Consider the following 13,130-nt stretch of genomic DNA (forward strand, 5'->3'; position numbering starts at 1 on the left):
TGGCGCGATCTCAGCTCACCGCAACCTCCGCCTCCTGGGTTCAGGCAATTCTCCTGCCTCAGCCTCCTGAGTAGCTGGGATTACAGGCACGCGCCAGTTAATGTTTTGTATTTTTAGTAGAGACGGGGTTTCACCTTGTTGACCAGGATGGTCTCAATCTCTTGACCTCGGGATCCACCCGCCTCTGCCTCCCAAAGTGCTAGGATTACAGGCTTGAGCCACCGCGCCCGGCCCAATGGGCTTGTTTTTATCTTGTAAATTTGTTTAAGTTTACCACAGATTATGGATAGTAGTTCAAGGTGTTTTTTCCAATTCTGTGAAGAAAGTCATTGGTAGCTCAATGGGGATAGCATTGAATCTATAAATTATTTTGAGCGGTATGGGCATTTTCATGATATTGATTCTTCCTAACAATGAGCATGGAATGTTTTACCATCTGTTTGTGTCCTCTTTTATTTCCTTCAGCAGTGGTTGATAGCTCTCCTTGAAGAGGTCCTTCACTTCCCTTGGACATTGTATTACTAGGTATTTTATTGTCTTTGTAGCAATTGTGAATGGGATTCACTCATGATTTGGCTTTCTATTTGTCTATTATTTTACAGGAATGCTTGTGATTTTTGCACATTGATTTTTTTATCCTGAGACTTTGCTAAAGTTCCTTATTAGCCTATGGAGATTTTGGGCTTAGACAGTGGGGTTTTCTAAACATACAAGCATGTCATCTGCAAACAAGGACAATTTCAACATCCTTTCTATTTGAATATCCTTTATTTCTTTCTCTTACCTGATGGCCCTAGCCAAAACTTCCAATACTATGTTAATTCGGAATGATGAGAGAGGGCATCCTTATTTTGTGCCAGTTACCAAACAGAATGCTTCCAGTTTTTGCCCATTCAGTATGAAATTGGCTGTGGGTTTGTCATAAATAGCTCTTATTATTTTGAGATGTGATCCATCGATGCCTAGTTTATTGAGAGATTTTAGCTTAAAGGGCTGTTGAATTTTGTCAGAGGCCTTCTCCGCATCTATTGAAATAATCATGTTGTTTTTGTCTTTGGTTCTGTTTATGTGATGAATTACATTTATAGATTTGTGGATGTTGAACCACCATTGCATCCCTGGGATGAAGCCAACTTGATCATGATGGATGAGCTTTTTGATGTGCTGTTGGATTCGGTTTGCCAGTATTTTATTGAAGATTTTTACATCAACATTCATCAGGGACATTGGCCTGAAATTTTCTTTTTTAGTTGTGTCTCTGCCAGGTTTTGGTATCAGGATGATGTTATTCTCATAAAATAAGTTAGGGAGGATTCCCTCCTTTTGTATTGTTTGAAATAGTTTCAGAAGGAATGGTACCAGCTCCTCTTTGTACCTCTGGTAGATTTTGGCTGTGAACTCATCTGGTCCTGGCCATTTTTGGTTGGTAGGCTATTAATTGCTGCATCAACTTCAGACCTTATTATTGGTCTATTCAGGGATTCAACTTCTTCCTGATTTAGTCTTGGGAGAGTGTAAGGGTCCATGAATTTATCTATATCTTCTAGATTTACTGGTTTATGTGCACAGAGGTGTTTAGTAATCTCTGATGGTAGTTTGTAGTTCTGTGGGATTGGTGGTAATATCCCATTTATCATTTTTTATTGCATCTATTTGAATCTTCTCTCCTTTCTTTTTTATTATTCTGGTTAGTGGACTTTCTATTTTGTTGATCTTTTAAAAAAACCAGCTCCCGAATTTATTGATTTTTGAAGGGTTTTTTGTGTCTCTATCTCCTTCAGTTCTGCTCTGATCTTAATTACTTCTTTGCTTCTAGCTTTTGAATTTGTTTGATCTTGCTCTCTAGTTCTTTTAATTGTGATATAAGGGTGTCAATTTTAGATCTTTCCTGGCTTATCATGTGGACATTTAATGCTATAAATTTCCCTCTATTCACTGATTTAAATGTGTCCCAGAGATTCTGGTATGTTGTTAGACTGTACATTTAATAGCCTTTAAGATGAATGGAAAGGTTTTGCTCTTTTTTATGTCATTTTTATATAGAAACCCAAAATTGATTGACAATGTTAGTTTCATCATCCTAAAGATTCTAAATTGATATTTACCATGCATCTATATATAAAATGTAAGACTTGAGAATTAACGGACTTCAGATGAGATTGGTAGAGGAATAAATTGATATTTAATCATGCATATGCAATGGAAAACATAATTATATTCCAGTCAGATATTTTCATTAATACTCTCATAACTCAACTCCGGGTTACATTTGTGAAGTTCAAGGGGTTAGCGTCAAAGCACTTGTTACTGTTTTAAAACCCTGTTCCCCAGAAAAGAGGTGGAATGTCTATCCAATAAGACGTTATTTAAGTACTGTACTAGTTACTTTAAATGCAAATTTTCATTCATTTTTTATAACTATACTGAGAAACAGAAGATTTACTTTATATTTTATATATGAGGAACCAAGGTTTAAAGAATTAATTGCCCAAGGACAGACAATAAGAAAGTATTAAAATCTTATTTTAAATCTGAGTATTCTCATACTAAAATACATGCTCTGAATTCTGCCTAAAAACAATGGAACTTAAACATTTTTAGCTATAACCTCATGTGAAAAATACAAAATCTATTAGCGATTATAGAAAAGAAGGTAACATAATTCTATAATATGCATGTGTAATCATATGTGATCTTCCTAATTGTTGCAGATAAATACAGTTTATTAGTGTTCAATGTGTTCTAAATACGTTTATTAAAATATAAACTATTTTTATATTTTGAATGGTAACTTGTATTACAGAAAACTTTTGAATATAGTAGCAAGCATTACTTTTAAATTCGTAGCTAAGCTCACAATAAAGAGTTTGACATGTATAGGTACAATAAGAAACAAGAAAATTAAAGAACAACAATTGAGTTTTACACATACAGAGACAAGTGTCTAGACTTTGGCCTCCGTGAAGTCAGAGCTGCTGCTGAGATTCTCACAATAGTCTGAAATCCTTGATGGGATATACAGTTATGAAACAAACAACTATAAAATAAGTCTAGTCCATGAAAAGGAAAGAACACAGAGAAATTTTGATTGCCCTGCCTAGACAATAAATGTTGGGGGGAAAAGAAAGTAAAAGAATATGAAATGAATGGAATTTATTATTGTGATTACTTTAAAGGCATATCTAAATTTGAATTAGAATTCAAATTTAAAACTAAACTAACATTTTAGGAAAAGGACTGGTCCTAAATTGTAGTTATCTAAGATGATAAGCTGACAAAAAAAAAGCACACTGACTCCAAGAAGGTAGAAATGTGGTGTAGGCCAATATTTTGATGGAGTCACCCATAAGAAAGTCCACTTGAAGAGAAACTTACAATTAAAACTTATAAAAATGTAATGAAAAATTACTCAAGCCAAAGTTGGCTGAATATTATGAATACATAAATTTAAATGTATTAATGACATAAAATTTATCATAAATATAAGAAAATACCTGGAGTATAAAAAATTGCCATATATATATGAAAACAAAAAAGAACTTTTAATAATATAATATAACAGAAGTAAAATTATCAATGAATAGTGAAGAGGGATTTCTAGATGAAGAATATTTTATAATGATGAAATGTTCAACTGACTAGCATGAAATTATAATTATATATTTGTATATACAACTTCAAAAGCATAAATCAAAATTACAAAGTACATGCAAATCTATAGTCTTGGTGGGAAATGTTAAACTCCACTCTCAGTAATAAAAGAAAATTCACAGGATTTTCAAAAACTGATAATTTACAACAATGTATAAAAACTTGATTTGGTCTCTAGGTCCAAAAAATCCTTTGGTATTATAAAATAAAAACTGGATTATTTTTAGAGGCACTCACAATGTTTACTAAAATTGACAATATGTGACCTATAAAGAAAAATTTTATAAAAAATTTTCAAAGACTGATATCACTCAAATAAAACATATTACCAGTCATGGTAGGAACAAATTTTCTCTGTTTCAAAGAGGAGGTGGGGGAACAGGCAGCAAGAAAAATAAATAAAATAATTTTAGATTTTTTGACATTGGAGACTACACATCACAATACTGTGATTATCTCTGAGGAAAGGGAAAAATAAGTAAATATTAAGACACTAATAACTATTTGGCTTTTGCTTTTAAAAATTTGTGTTGTAGAACAAAATACATAAATATACAACACATAGCAATCCCAGGTACTCTATGACAATGTGGTTTGGACAAGGTAATACGTGTTACCTTTCAGGGAAGCTGATACGGCTGGAAGTAAAGGGGCAGAGTTTGGGATGCAGAAACAGAATCCAGAAATTTTCAACTAGTACCATTTTGTCATTGCTGAATACAGAAACATACATGTATGCCATGAAATTTCATGTGGTGGACCAAACAAAGGCCAGGGAGCTGGGAGCTGAACTGATTCCAGTGTTCCAAAGGAAGAGAATATATATGAGTTCTGACTAGTCAAATCTTGAAATCCTCATTAATCATTCAGGGCAATCAACAAAGTCATCAGAACCACAGATGGACAGTAATAAGTTAAAGTTCTATGTTGTGAATCCAAGAGCAACCACCAGAAATAATATTATTAAGCAAAAATAGAGATAGCATAGATTCATTAAAAAACATTCAGTCTAATTGAAGATAACGGTAAGTTAATAAAGTCACTTTAAAAAACTGAAAATACATCAGAAAAAAAGGAAAAGAAACAAAAAAGTACAAATAAAAAAACACTTATATCTATCTGAATTACTCATTTTTGTATATGGGAAAGTTTCACAAAAGAGCGATTCTGAGCCTTTCATTACAATAACACTTTCAAGTGGCTTTTCAAATACATTCATAACTCAAGTGAATATTGTCAGGTACAGCTTTATTGAGTCAACAGATATTAACAAGATACTATGTGTTTGTAAAGCATACTGATAGGTTTTGAGAACATAATGATGATTATCCCTCCCATCAGTTATCTTGCATTTCAACTTTTGTGTGTGGCACTTATCTTGGAAATTCCATACCTAGAAAATAGTGGTTAAGTGTAGAGCAGCATCCAATAAATATCCTGCCTAAGTTGTAAAATAAAACTCATATATCGTGATGGAGAGTTACAGGACACCTAAGAGGAATCCACATTACTGAATGTCATTGTTAAGGATACACACAAAAAAATCCTCATCAAGTATTTTTCTCCTCAGTGTATTTTCTGTTAGCTCCCTGTTGCAAAAATATCGTACCAGTGATTTGCCTTCAGAGTAAAATATTAAACTGGAAACATTCTCATAATCCATTCTTGTTCTAAATTGCTGCTGACATTTATGTACTTGGCATACATGATCGCCCTAATCTGTTTCTAGATCTCCTAAGTGTCCTGCTGGACTAAACTGAATTTAAAAGACAGCAACTTCTAATACTGCTGTGATTCTTAACAGGTTTGCATTGACACCATTATTGTCTGATATACTATATTTGATACCCTATTTATTTCATTAAATATAGTTGAGAAATTTTTTTCGCAACACCGTAGCATAGAACTACACTTAAAAAAAATTTCTCTAATTAGGAATAATAATAAATATATTGATATAAGTGTTATTTAAATTTTCTTTCTTATGTAGTTCCATAGTAGCACTTATATTACCATTTATGATGACTTTTTATTAGCTTGATAGTGGAAGAATTCTAAATTAAATTGCTAGTTTCCATTTTTGTGTATATTTAATATTTTTAACTAGTATACAGCTTTGCTGGCTTTAGGAGCTTCTTTTGTTTCCAAATGCTTTTCATGTGACCAATTTTTTAAAATGTATGTATTGTGGTTGTTATTTCCAATATTTTTCTTAAGGTACAAATCATAGACTTCTAAACATTAGAAGGAAAGAAGATGTATCGTCTTATTTATAAGCTAAAATTTAGTTAATAAAAAGGTGGTTTAAATCAAAATATGTTAATCTTACCATAACTAAAAGCATTTATTTGTAGTAAAGAAGAAATGGTGCCTGTTATTTGTCTGGTGTGTGAGCCGAAGAAGAAATTAAAGATAACATTTTGCAGAAGAAAGGGAGTGGGAAGCATTTTGCCTTTATTTGGTTCAAATTTCAGTGTGGTTCCCCTACTTATCAGATCTATTTCTGGACTGCCACCCATTTTTTAAATACTTAGTGGTTATTTTAATTGATAGGATAACAGTATTTTCAAATCCTTTATAAATGATTATATATACTTTTTTTGTATATATAGCCATTTTTTCCTTTTTTCTTTATATTTTTATTTTATGGATTCGGGGGGTACATGTGCAGGTTTGTGACAATGATATACCGCATAGTGGTGGGGTTTGGGTTTCTAGTGGATCCATCACCCCAAAAGTGAATATTATACCCAACAGGTAATTTTTCAACCCTCAGCCCCAACTCACTCTCCATCCTTTTGGAGTCCCCAGTGCCTTTTATTGCCCTTTGAAACTGTCCATATGCATCCATTGTTTACCTCCTACTTTTAAGAGAGAACATGTTGTATTTGATTTTCTGTTTTTGAGTTATTTCACTTAGGATAATGGCTTCTAGCTTCATCCATTTTGCTGCCAAAGACACGCTCTCATTCTATTTTATGGCTAAATAGAATTCCATGCTGTGTACATACCATATTTTCTTTATCCAGTCAGCTGTTGATGTACACTTAGGTTGATTTCATGGATTTGCTATTGTGAATAGAGCTGTGAAAACATACAAGTGCAGGTGTCTTTTTTATGTAATGATATATTTTCTGCTGGGTAGATGCCCAATAGTGGGTTTAGTGGGTCCGATGGTCATTCTATTATTAACTCTTTTAGAAATCTCCATACTGTTTTCCATTGAAGTAGTACTAATTTATATTCCTTCTGCTCCTCATCCTAGGCAACATCTGTTATTTTCCAACTTGACTTTGGTGTGAGATGATATTCATTGATTTTAATTTGCATTCCTCTGATTAGTAGTGATGTTAAACATTTTTTCATGTTTGTTTGCTACTTTATATTTTCCTTTGAGAAGTACCTGATCATATCCTTTGATCCTTTTAAGAGACAGCCCACTCTTAAAAGGGCTGTCATTTTCTTGTTGAGTTATTTGAGTTTCCCATAGATTCTAAATATTAGTCATCTGTTATAATAGATGCATATTTTGCAAATATCTTCTCTCATGTGGTAGGTTGTTGATTTACTTAGCTGATTTTGTCTTTTGCTGTGCAGAAACTTTTAAGTTTAATGAAGTCCCACTTGTTTATTGTTGCTCTATTGCATTTGCTTTTATGGTCTTAGTCATTAATTCTTTGCCTCAGCCAATGTCCTGAAGAGGTTTTCCTAGGTTACTTCTAGGAATTTTTTGTAGTTTCAGGTCATATGTGTAAATCTTTAATCCATCTGGAGTTAATATTTTTATCTGGTGACAGACAGGGGCCCAGTTTTATTCTTCTGCGTATGTCTATCCAATTTTCCCAGCACCATTTGTTGAATAAAGTATTGTCTCTATTGTATATTTTTGTTGATTTGTTGAAGACCAGTTGGTAGATGTGTATGTCTTTATTCCCTGGTTCTCTATCCTCTCTGTTTTATTCCATTCATTTATATGTCTATTTTTCTGCTTGTGTCATGCTGTTTTGGTTACTATAGTACTGTAGTATAATTAAGATCAGGTAATGTGATGCCTCCAGCTTTGTTCTTTGTGCATAGTATTGCTTTGGCTATTCATGCTCTTTTTCTAGGTGTCATTTGATTTTTAAGATTGCTTTCTATAATTCTGTAAAAAAATGATGTTGGTAACTTCATAGGAATTGCATTGAACCTGTAGATTTACTTGGACAGTATGGTAATTTAAATAATATTAATTCTTCCAATCCACGAGCATGAGAGATTTCGCCATTTGTTTGCTCCATCTATGATTTCTTTCAGCAGCACTTTGTAGTTCTCCTTGTAGAGAACTTTTACCTCCTTAGTTTTTTTGTGTGGCTGTTGTAAATGGAATTGAGTTCCTGATTTGAATCTCAGCTTCAACATTATTGTGATATAGAAATGCTACTGTTATTTGCAGTTGATCTTGTATCACTAAGATCATTTATTAAGCATAGGAGCCTTTTGGATGAGTCTTTAGGGTTTTCTAGGTACAAAATCACATCATCAGTGAACAGAGATAATTGACTCCCTCTTTTTCTATTTGAATACCTTTCATTTCTTTCTCTTGCCCAGTTACTCCAGTATGATGTTTAATAGGAATGGTGACAGTGGGCATCTCTGTCTTGTTCCACTTCTTAGGGGAAATGCCTTCCACTTTCTCCATTAACTATGAAGTTAGCTGTGGATTTGTGGTGTATGGCTCTTATTTTTTTGAAGTACGTTCTTTTGATGCATAGATGGTTGCGGGTTTTTTTTTTAACATGAATGGATGTTGAACTTTATCAAATGCTTTTAATCATCTATTGAGATAATCTTATGGTTTTTCTTCATAATTCTTTTTATGTGGCAAATGACATTTATTAATTTGTGTATGTTGAACCATCCATACGTCCCTGGAATAAAACCTACTTGATCATGATGTACTTACTATGTTTTTGATGTGCTGCTGGATTTGGTTTGGTAGCATTTTGTTGAAGATTTTTAATCTATTCTCATCCGCAATATCAGCCTAAAGTTTTCTTTTTTGCTTGGTGCTTGACTGATTTTCATACCAGGGCGACCTTCCCTTTTTTTAGAATGAGTTAGAGAGTCATCCCTCCTCATTTTGTTTTTGTTTTGTTTTGTTTTGTTTTGTTTTGTTTTGTTTTGTTTAATTTAAATTAAACAGAAAGACTGGTATAAGCTCTTTGTTTGTATATCTGGGTAAATGTGGCTATGAATCCATCCTGTCCTGGGCTTCTTTCATTGGGAGATATTTGATTACTGTTTATATTTCATTACTCATTATTGATCTGTTAAGGGATGTTTCTTCCTGGCTCAATCCTGAAAGGCTGTATTTTCCAGAAATACCAACCATTTTTATATGGTTCACATGTCTGATGATTTTGTATTTATTTTACATTTGCATTTTTGATAATTAGAAAAATCAAAATAATATTTTGTGATACAGGGAAATTATGTAAAAGTAATGTCAGTATTCATAAATTGTTTTATTGTAACACAGCCATACTCATTTATTTAAATATCATCTATGGCTAAAATGTGCTTGATAACATTAGAGTTGAGTATCTGTCATAGAAAAGATGTGGCCTGCAAAGTTTGAAATGTATACTACTTCCACATTTATGTAAAAAGCTTGTCAACTCCTAGGTTGCTGTATAAAGAGGACTTTGCTATCTGCACATTCTATTTGCTTTGCAAAAACAGAATCAAATTGGATCAAGCTACAGTTGGAGTGCATTTTAAGGATACAGGGATGATTCATTAAATAGAAGGAAAAGAATGGGGCTATGCTCAGAAATATACCGGGATCTCAGCTTAAATGGCCGTTTTAAAACTCTAGTTTGTAACTTCTGGCTCATCAACCCCATTTCATTTACTCTATTTGGAAAAGAGGCTTCTGTTTCTTTAGGCGACAATGGTTTTTACTTTGTTGTATGTATACAAAGTATACTTGTTTGTAAGTGTACAAAATATGTACTTATACATACTCCACACCTCACATACATATACACTTCCTATATTTAAACTTCTAAACTTATGTATTACTGGTCAAGCTACCCAAACATATATTGTTTCTTGGTCTCAATTCGCAATTCCTGGGGAGATTACTCATGAGCTAAAATTTAGCCAGGGTTTCTCCTATAAGTCAGGTAACAATACTGAGGGAAGGTGATTATATTGTAAACACATGGCTGACGGTAACTGTCCCCACATCCACATCATTATGCATATGGAAGGTGGAATTCCTCAGATTATCATTATGTGGTAGATAAGCTAATAAAGTAACAATAAAAGTAATATTGGACACAATCATTTCCCCAAAGGGAAATCAAATAAATCGTGAATACGCAAAGCATGCTTGATTTAAACAGAAACACACAATGTTAATAAAACTACAAGTAACTACATACACACAAAAAATCCATGGCAGCAATAGTAATACTTTGTAATATTTGTTAGTCTCTCACATTACATTGCACAAATATTTCTAAATATTTCCTTTGCATTATTTCATGTTACAGTAGACAAAGGATAAGTAATATGGGACCACCATTTATAAATAAGAATTATCTTACTTAGATAAGTCAAGTAACTTGACTAAGGCTGCACAACTGTAAATGTGTCATGTCTGAAAACTAATGCTGCCCTCCTCTCTACTAATCTATTTTGCAGGCTGGAAGAACTTAAAAGAATTATAATTTATCAAGTATATATATTTTTATATATGTGAATTTAATAATTTTATCTGAGGATACTAGTTTCTAAAATGTTTACATAATAAACGGTAATGTTAATAATATACACTTGTTTCAACTGGAAAGTTTTATTAAAACTGATTAGAGGGCTGGGCGCAGTGGCTCACACCTATAATCCCAGCACAAGGCGGGTGGATCACTTCAGGTGAGGAATCCGAGTCCAGTCTGGCCAACATGGCGAAACCCCATCTCTACTAAAAATACAAAATATTAGCTGAGCATGGTGGCAGGCACCTGTGATCCCAGATACTCAGAAGGCTGAGGCAGGAGAATTGCTGGAACCTGGGAGGTGGAGGTTGCAGTGAGCCGAGATCAGGCCACTACACTCCAACCTAGGCAAAAGAGCAAGACTCCACCTGAAAAAAAAAAAAAAAAAAACTGTTTACAGGACAAATTAAATTCTGCATGCAAAAATTTATTACTAAATCTGTGAAGGAAAGACTAATACTTTTAGTTTGACTTTTTGTTTCCTCAGTCAAATTTAATTCAAAATGAATGAGAAACATCGCAAATTTCTGCAATAATGTTAATGTTGATTTAATAAAAAGGTTGATGCTAATGTAAGTATCAGTCTTAATATTAATCTAATATTAAATTTTATATTTATATTTTATGTATTTTATATATACATTTTGTATTCTATATATATTTATATTAATATAAATTTGGATATATGTAATTGCCAGAAGCTTCCTAAACTTCTTCTTGTTTTGCAGCTTAGCAAACTAAGCATTATATATATTTTAAAAGTATAAATTTTCTAACATTTTAAGTTAGTAGTGTATTTGAATCACATACCTTTAGCCTTGACTTTTTTTAATGATTCTAAACACATTTTTCACCATTTGAGTAAAACTCAGCTCTTCCTCAAATTTACGTTTGCCTGAATGATTTATTTCAATTAAAGGACTGCATGCAGTTCTCTCAGTTTCATTCCAATGGGTTTAACAACACACTTGACAAACTTGACCTCAGCAAGAATTTGGAATTTGGCTTATTTCGACAGAAAGATATATGATCTTGGTGAAGGAATCAGCCGCCTTCTGAATAGTATAATTAAGTATTAAAAAGATGTATTGCAAAAGATATTAATATCTTAATCAAAATGATACTTATTCTAAAGTTGTATGTGTAAATTTAAATATACATACAAATATATTTATTGAAGTCTATGCAGTGTGATTCAATATTGTTATTTTAAATATCTGATAAGCTTCTCATGCAGCAAGAAAAAAGAACTATTCCTATAGGATACCTAATATATTCAAATTCAGAAAGATAAATTTATTTTCATATAACCTATGAGTGAAAACTTTATCTTTAACACCTCGTGCTATTCATACAAGTGTTTACTAGACCACGATGTGCCTATGGGTATTATCATCTAAACAACTTTCCTTACTTCTCCTACTATGTTATACAAAAGCAGTTCCCAGAAAATACAAAATTGATGAATAAATTCAGCACTGAATATATTGTTTTAATATATGCTTTTTAGAACAAGGTGTTCTTCTAATTTATTTTAGGTCTAACGAGCAAAGGCTGAAGGTATAGCACATGACACAGAGCAATGGCTTCAAAAATTTTTGTCTACAATTCATAGTAAGAAATAGTATTTTACATTATAAAGCAAAGTACATGCTGTTAGATATGTATACAGTATGTATGCATTCATATATGAACCAAGAAAAAAATGAGATGTATTAGATGTGATACATTTTGATTTGAATTGTATTCTATTTTATACCATCATTTTCTATCCTGTTTTAGTTCACTTTATAATGTTGAATGAGGCCCACTAAATAGATTTTCCAAGAAACAGTTTGTAAAACACTACTCTAATACCGTTTATTTAGAGGTGTAAATACTGCAATCTCATTGCCCCTAGTGTGAGTTTAATTCTGGTTTGTTTATCTTCTACTGTGAGTTGTGAAAATTCAAGAAGGAAAGAAACTACATAAACTTAACCATTTGTAAAGAAAACCATCATCCATACAATGGTCCGGAATATTGAGTATGTTATTTGAAAGATAATTTATTAAATTATTAGAGATATTAGAGGCTTGATCCAACTAACCTAAAATGTTGAAAACTCTATGCTCCTCCAAAAAAAGGATGAGTGACATTTTTCAGTAGCAGAATTTTTGGCATAGCTCATCTATAAAGCAGATAAAACTCAGAGAAAATCTATTACTCCCATTCAACTATGAAGAATACAAATTTTAATAAGAAGTGAAATTTCATAGTAAAAAATGAGGGTGAGTATAGTAAGAAGGATATTGCTAATTTATTAGACCTGTCACTTACATTTCCTCTCCCACTATGACATCGTTTTAAGTCCCAGTGAAGTATGAAGATGAAAGACTTTTGAAGTCATATCAAAGAAAAATAAGTTCTTTGACACAGAATACAGGTACCTGAATTTAATGTCTTCTCAGCTTTCACTTTCAGTGCTCATTCATTATTTACCAGTATAAACTAGTACAATTAACAATAATTGTAGTAGCAGTTTCACAAAAACAATTTTAATTACTAAACCATTCATGATTCAGTTACTGAATGCAAAAATGGTCTATTTAACAAATGAATAGATAATTTTTATGTTAAACATGTAAAATCATTCAGTAAAATGTATATATTAAATTGAAAGTATTTCTTTGTCAATATAGTTAAGATATATAAAATTTCTTTTTTTTTTTTTTT

At 32.3% G+C, this 13,130-nt stretch overlaps 1 long non-coding RNA gene across 5 annotated transcripts in view; it reads left to right on the forward strand.

Moving 5' to 3' along the window:
• LOC108282650 overlaps positions 1-13,130 on the forward strand; it is an 87,334-nt gene that overhangs the window by 2,680 nt on the left and 71,524 nt on the right. Inside the window, exon 3 of one of the 5 annotated variants that reach the window (XR_005195489.1) lies at positions 5,381-5,405. The exons of the other annotated variants lie outside the window; for them this stretch is intronic. This is a non-coding gene — a long non-coding RNA (uncharacterized LOC108282650). Of the gene's footprint in view, positions 1-5,380; positions 5,406-13,130 lie in introns of those variants that run through there. 5 annotated transcript variants of the gene reach the window in all.

This window comes from Cebus imitator, unplaced genomic scaffold (assembly GCF_001604975.1).
Source record: "Cebus imitator isolate Cc_AM_T3 unplaced genomic scaffold, Cebus_imitator-1.0 Scaffold247, whole genome shotgun sequence".
NCBI classification, from domain to species: Eukaryota; Metazoa; Chordata; class Mammalia; order Primates; family Cebidae; genus Cebus; species Cebus imitator.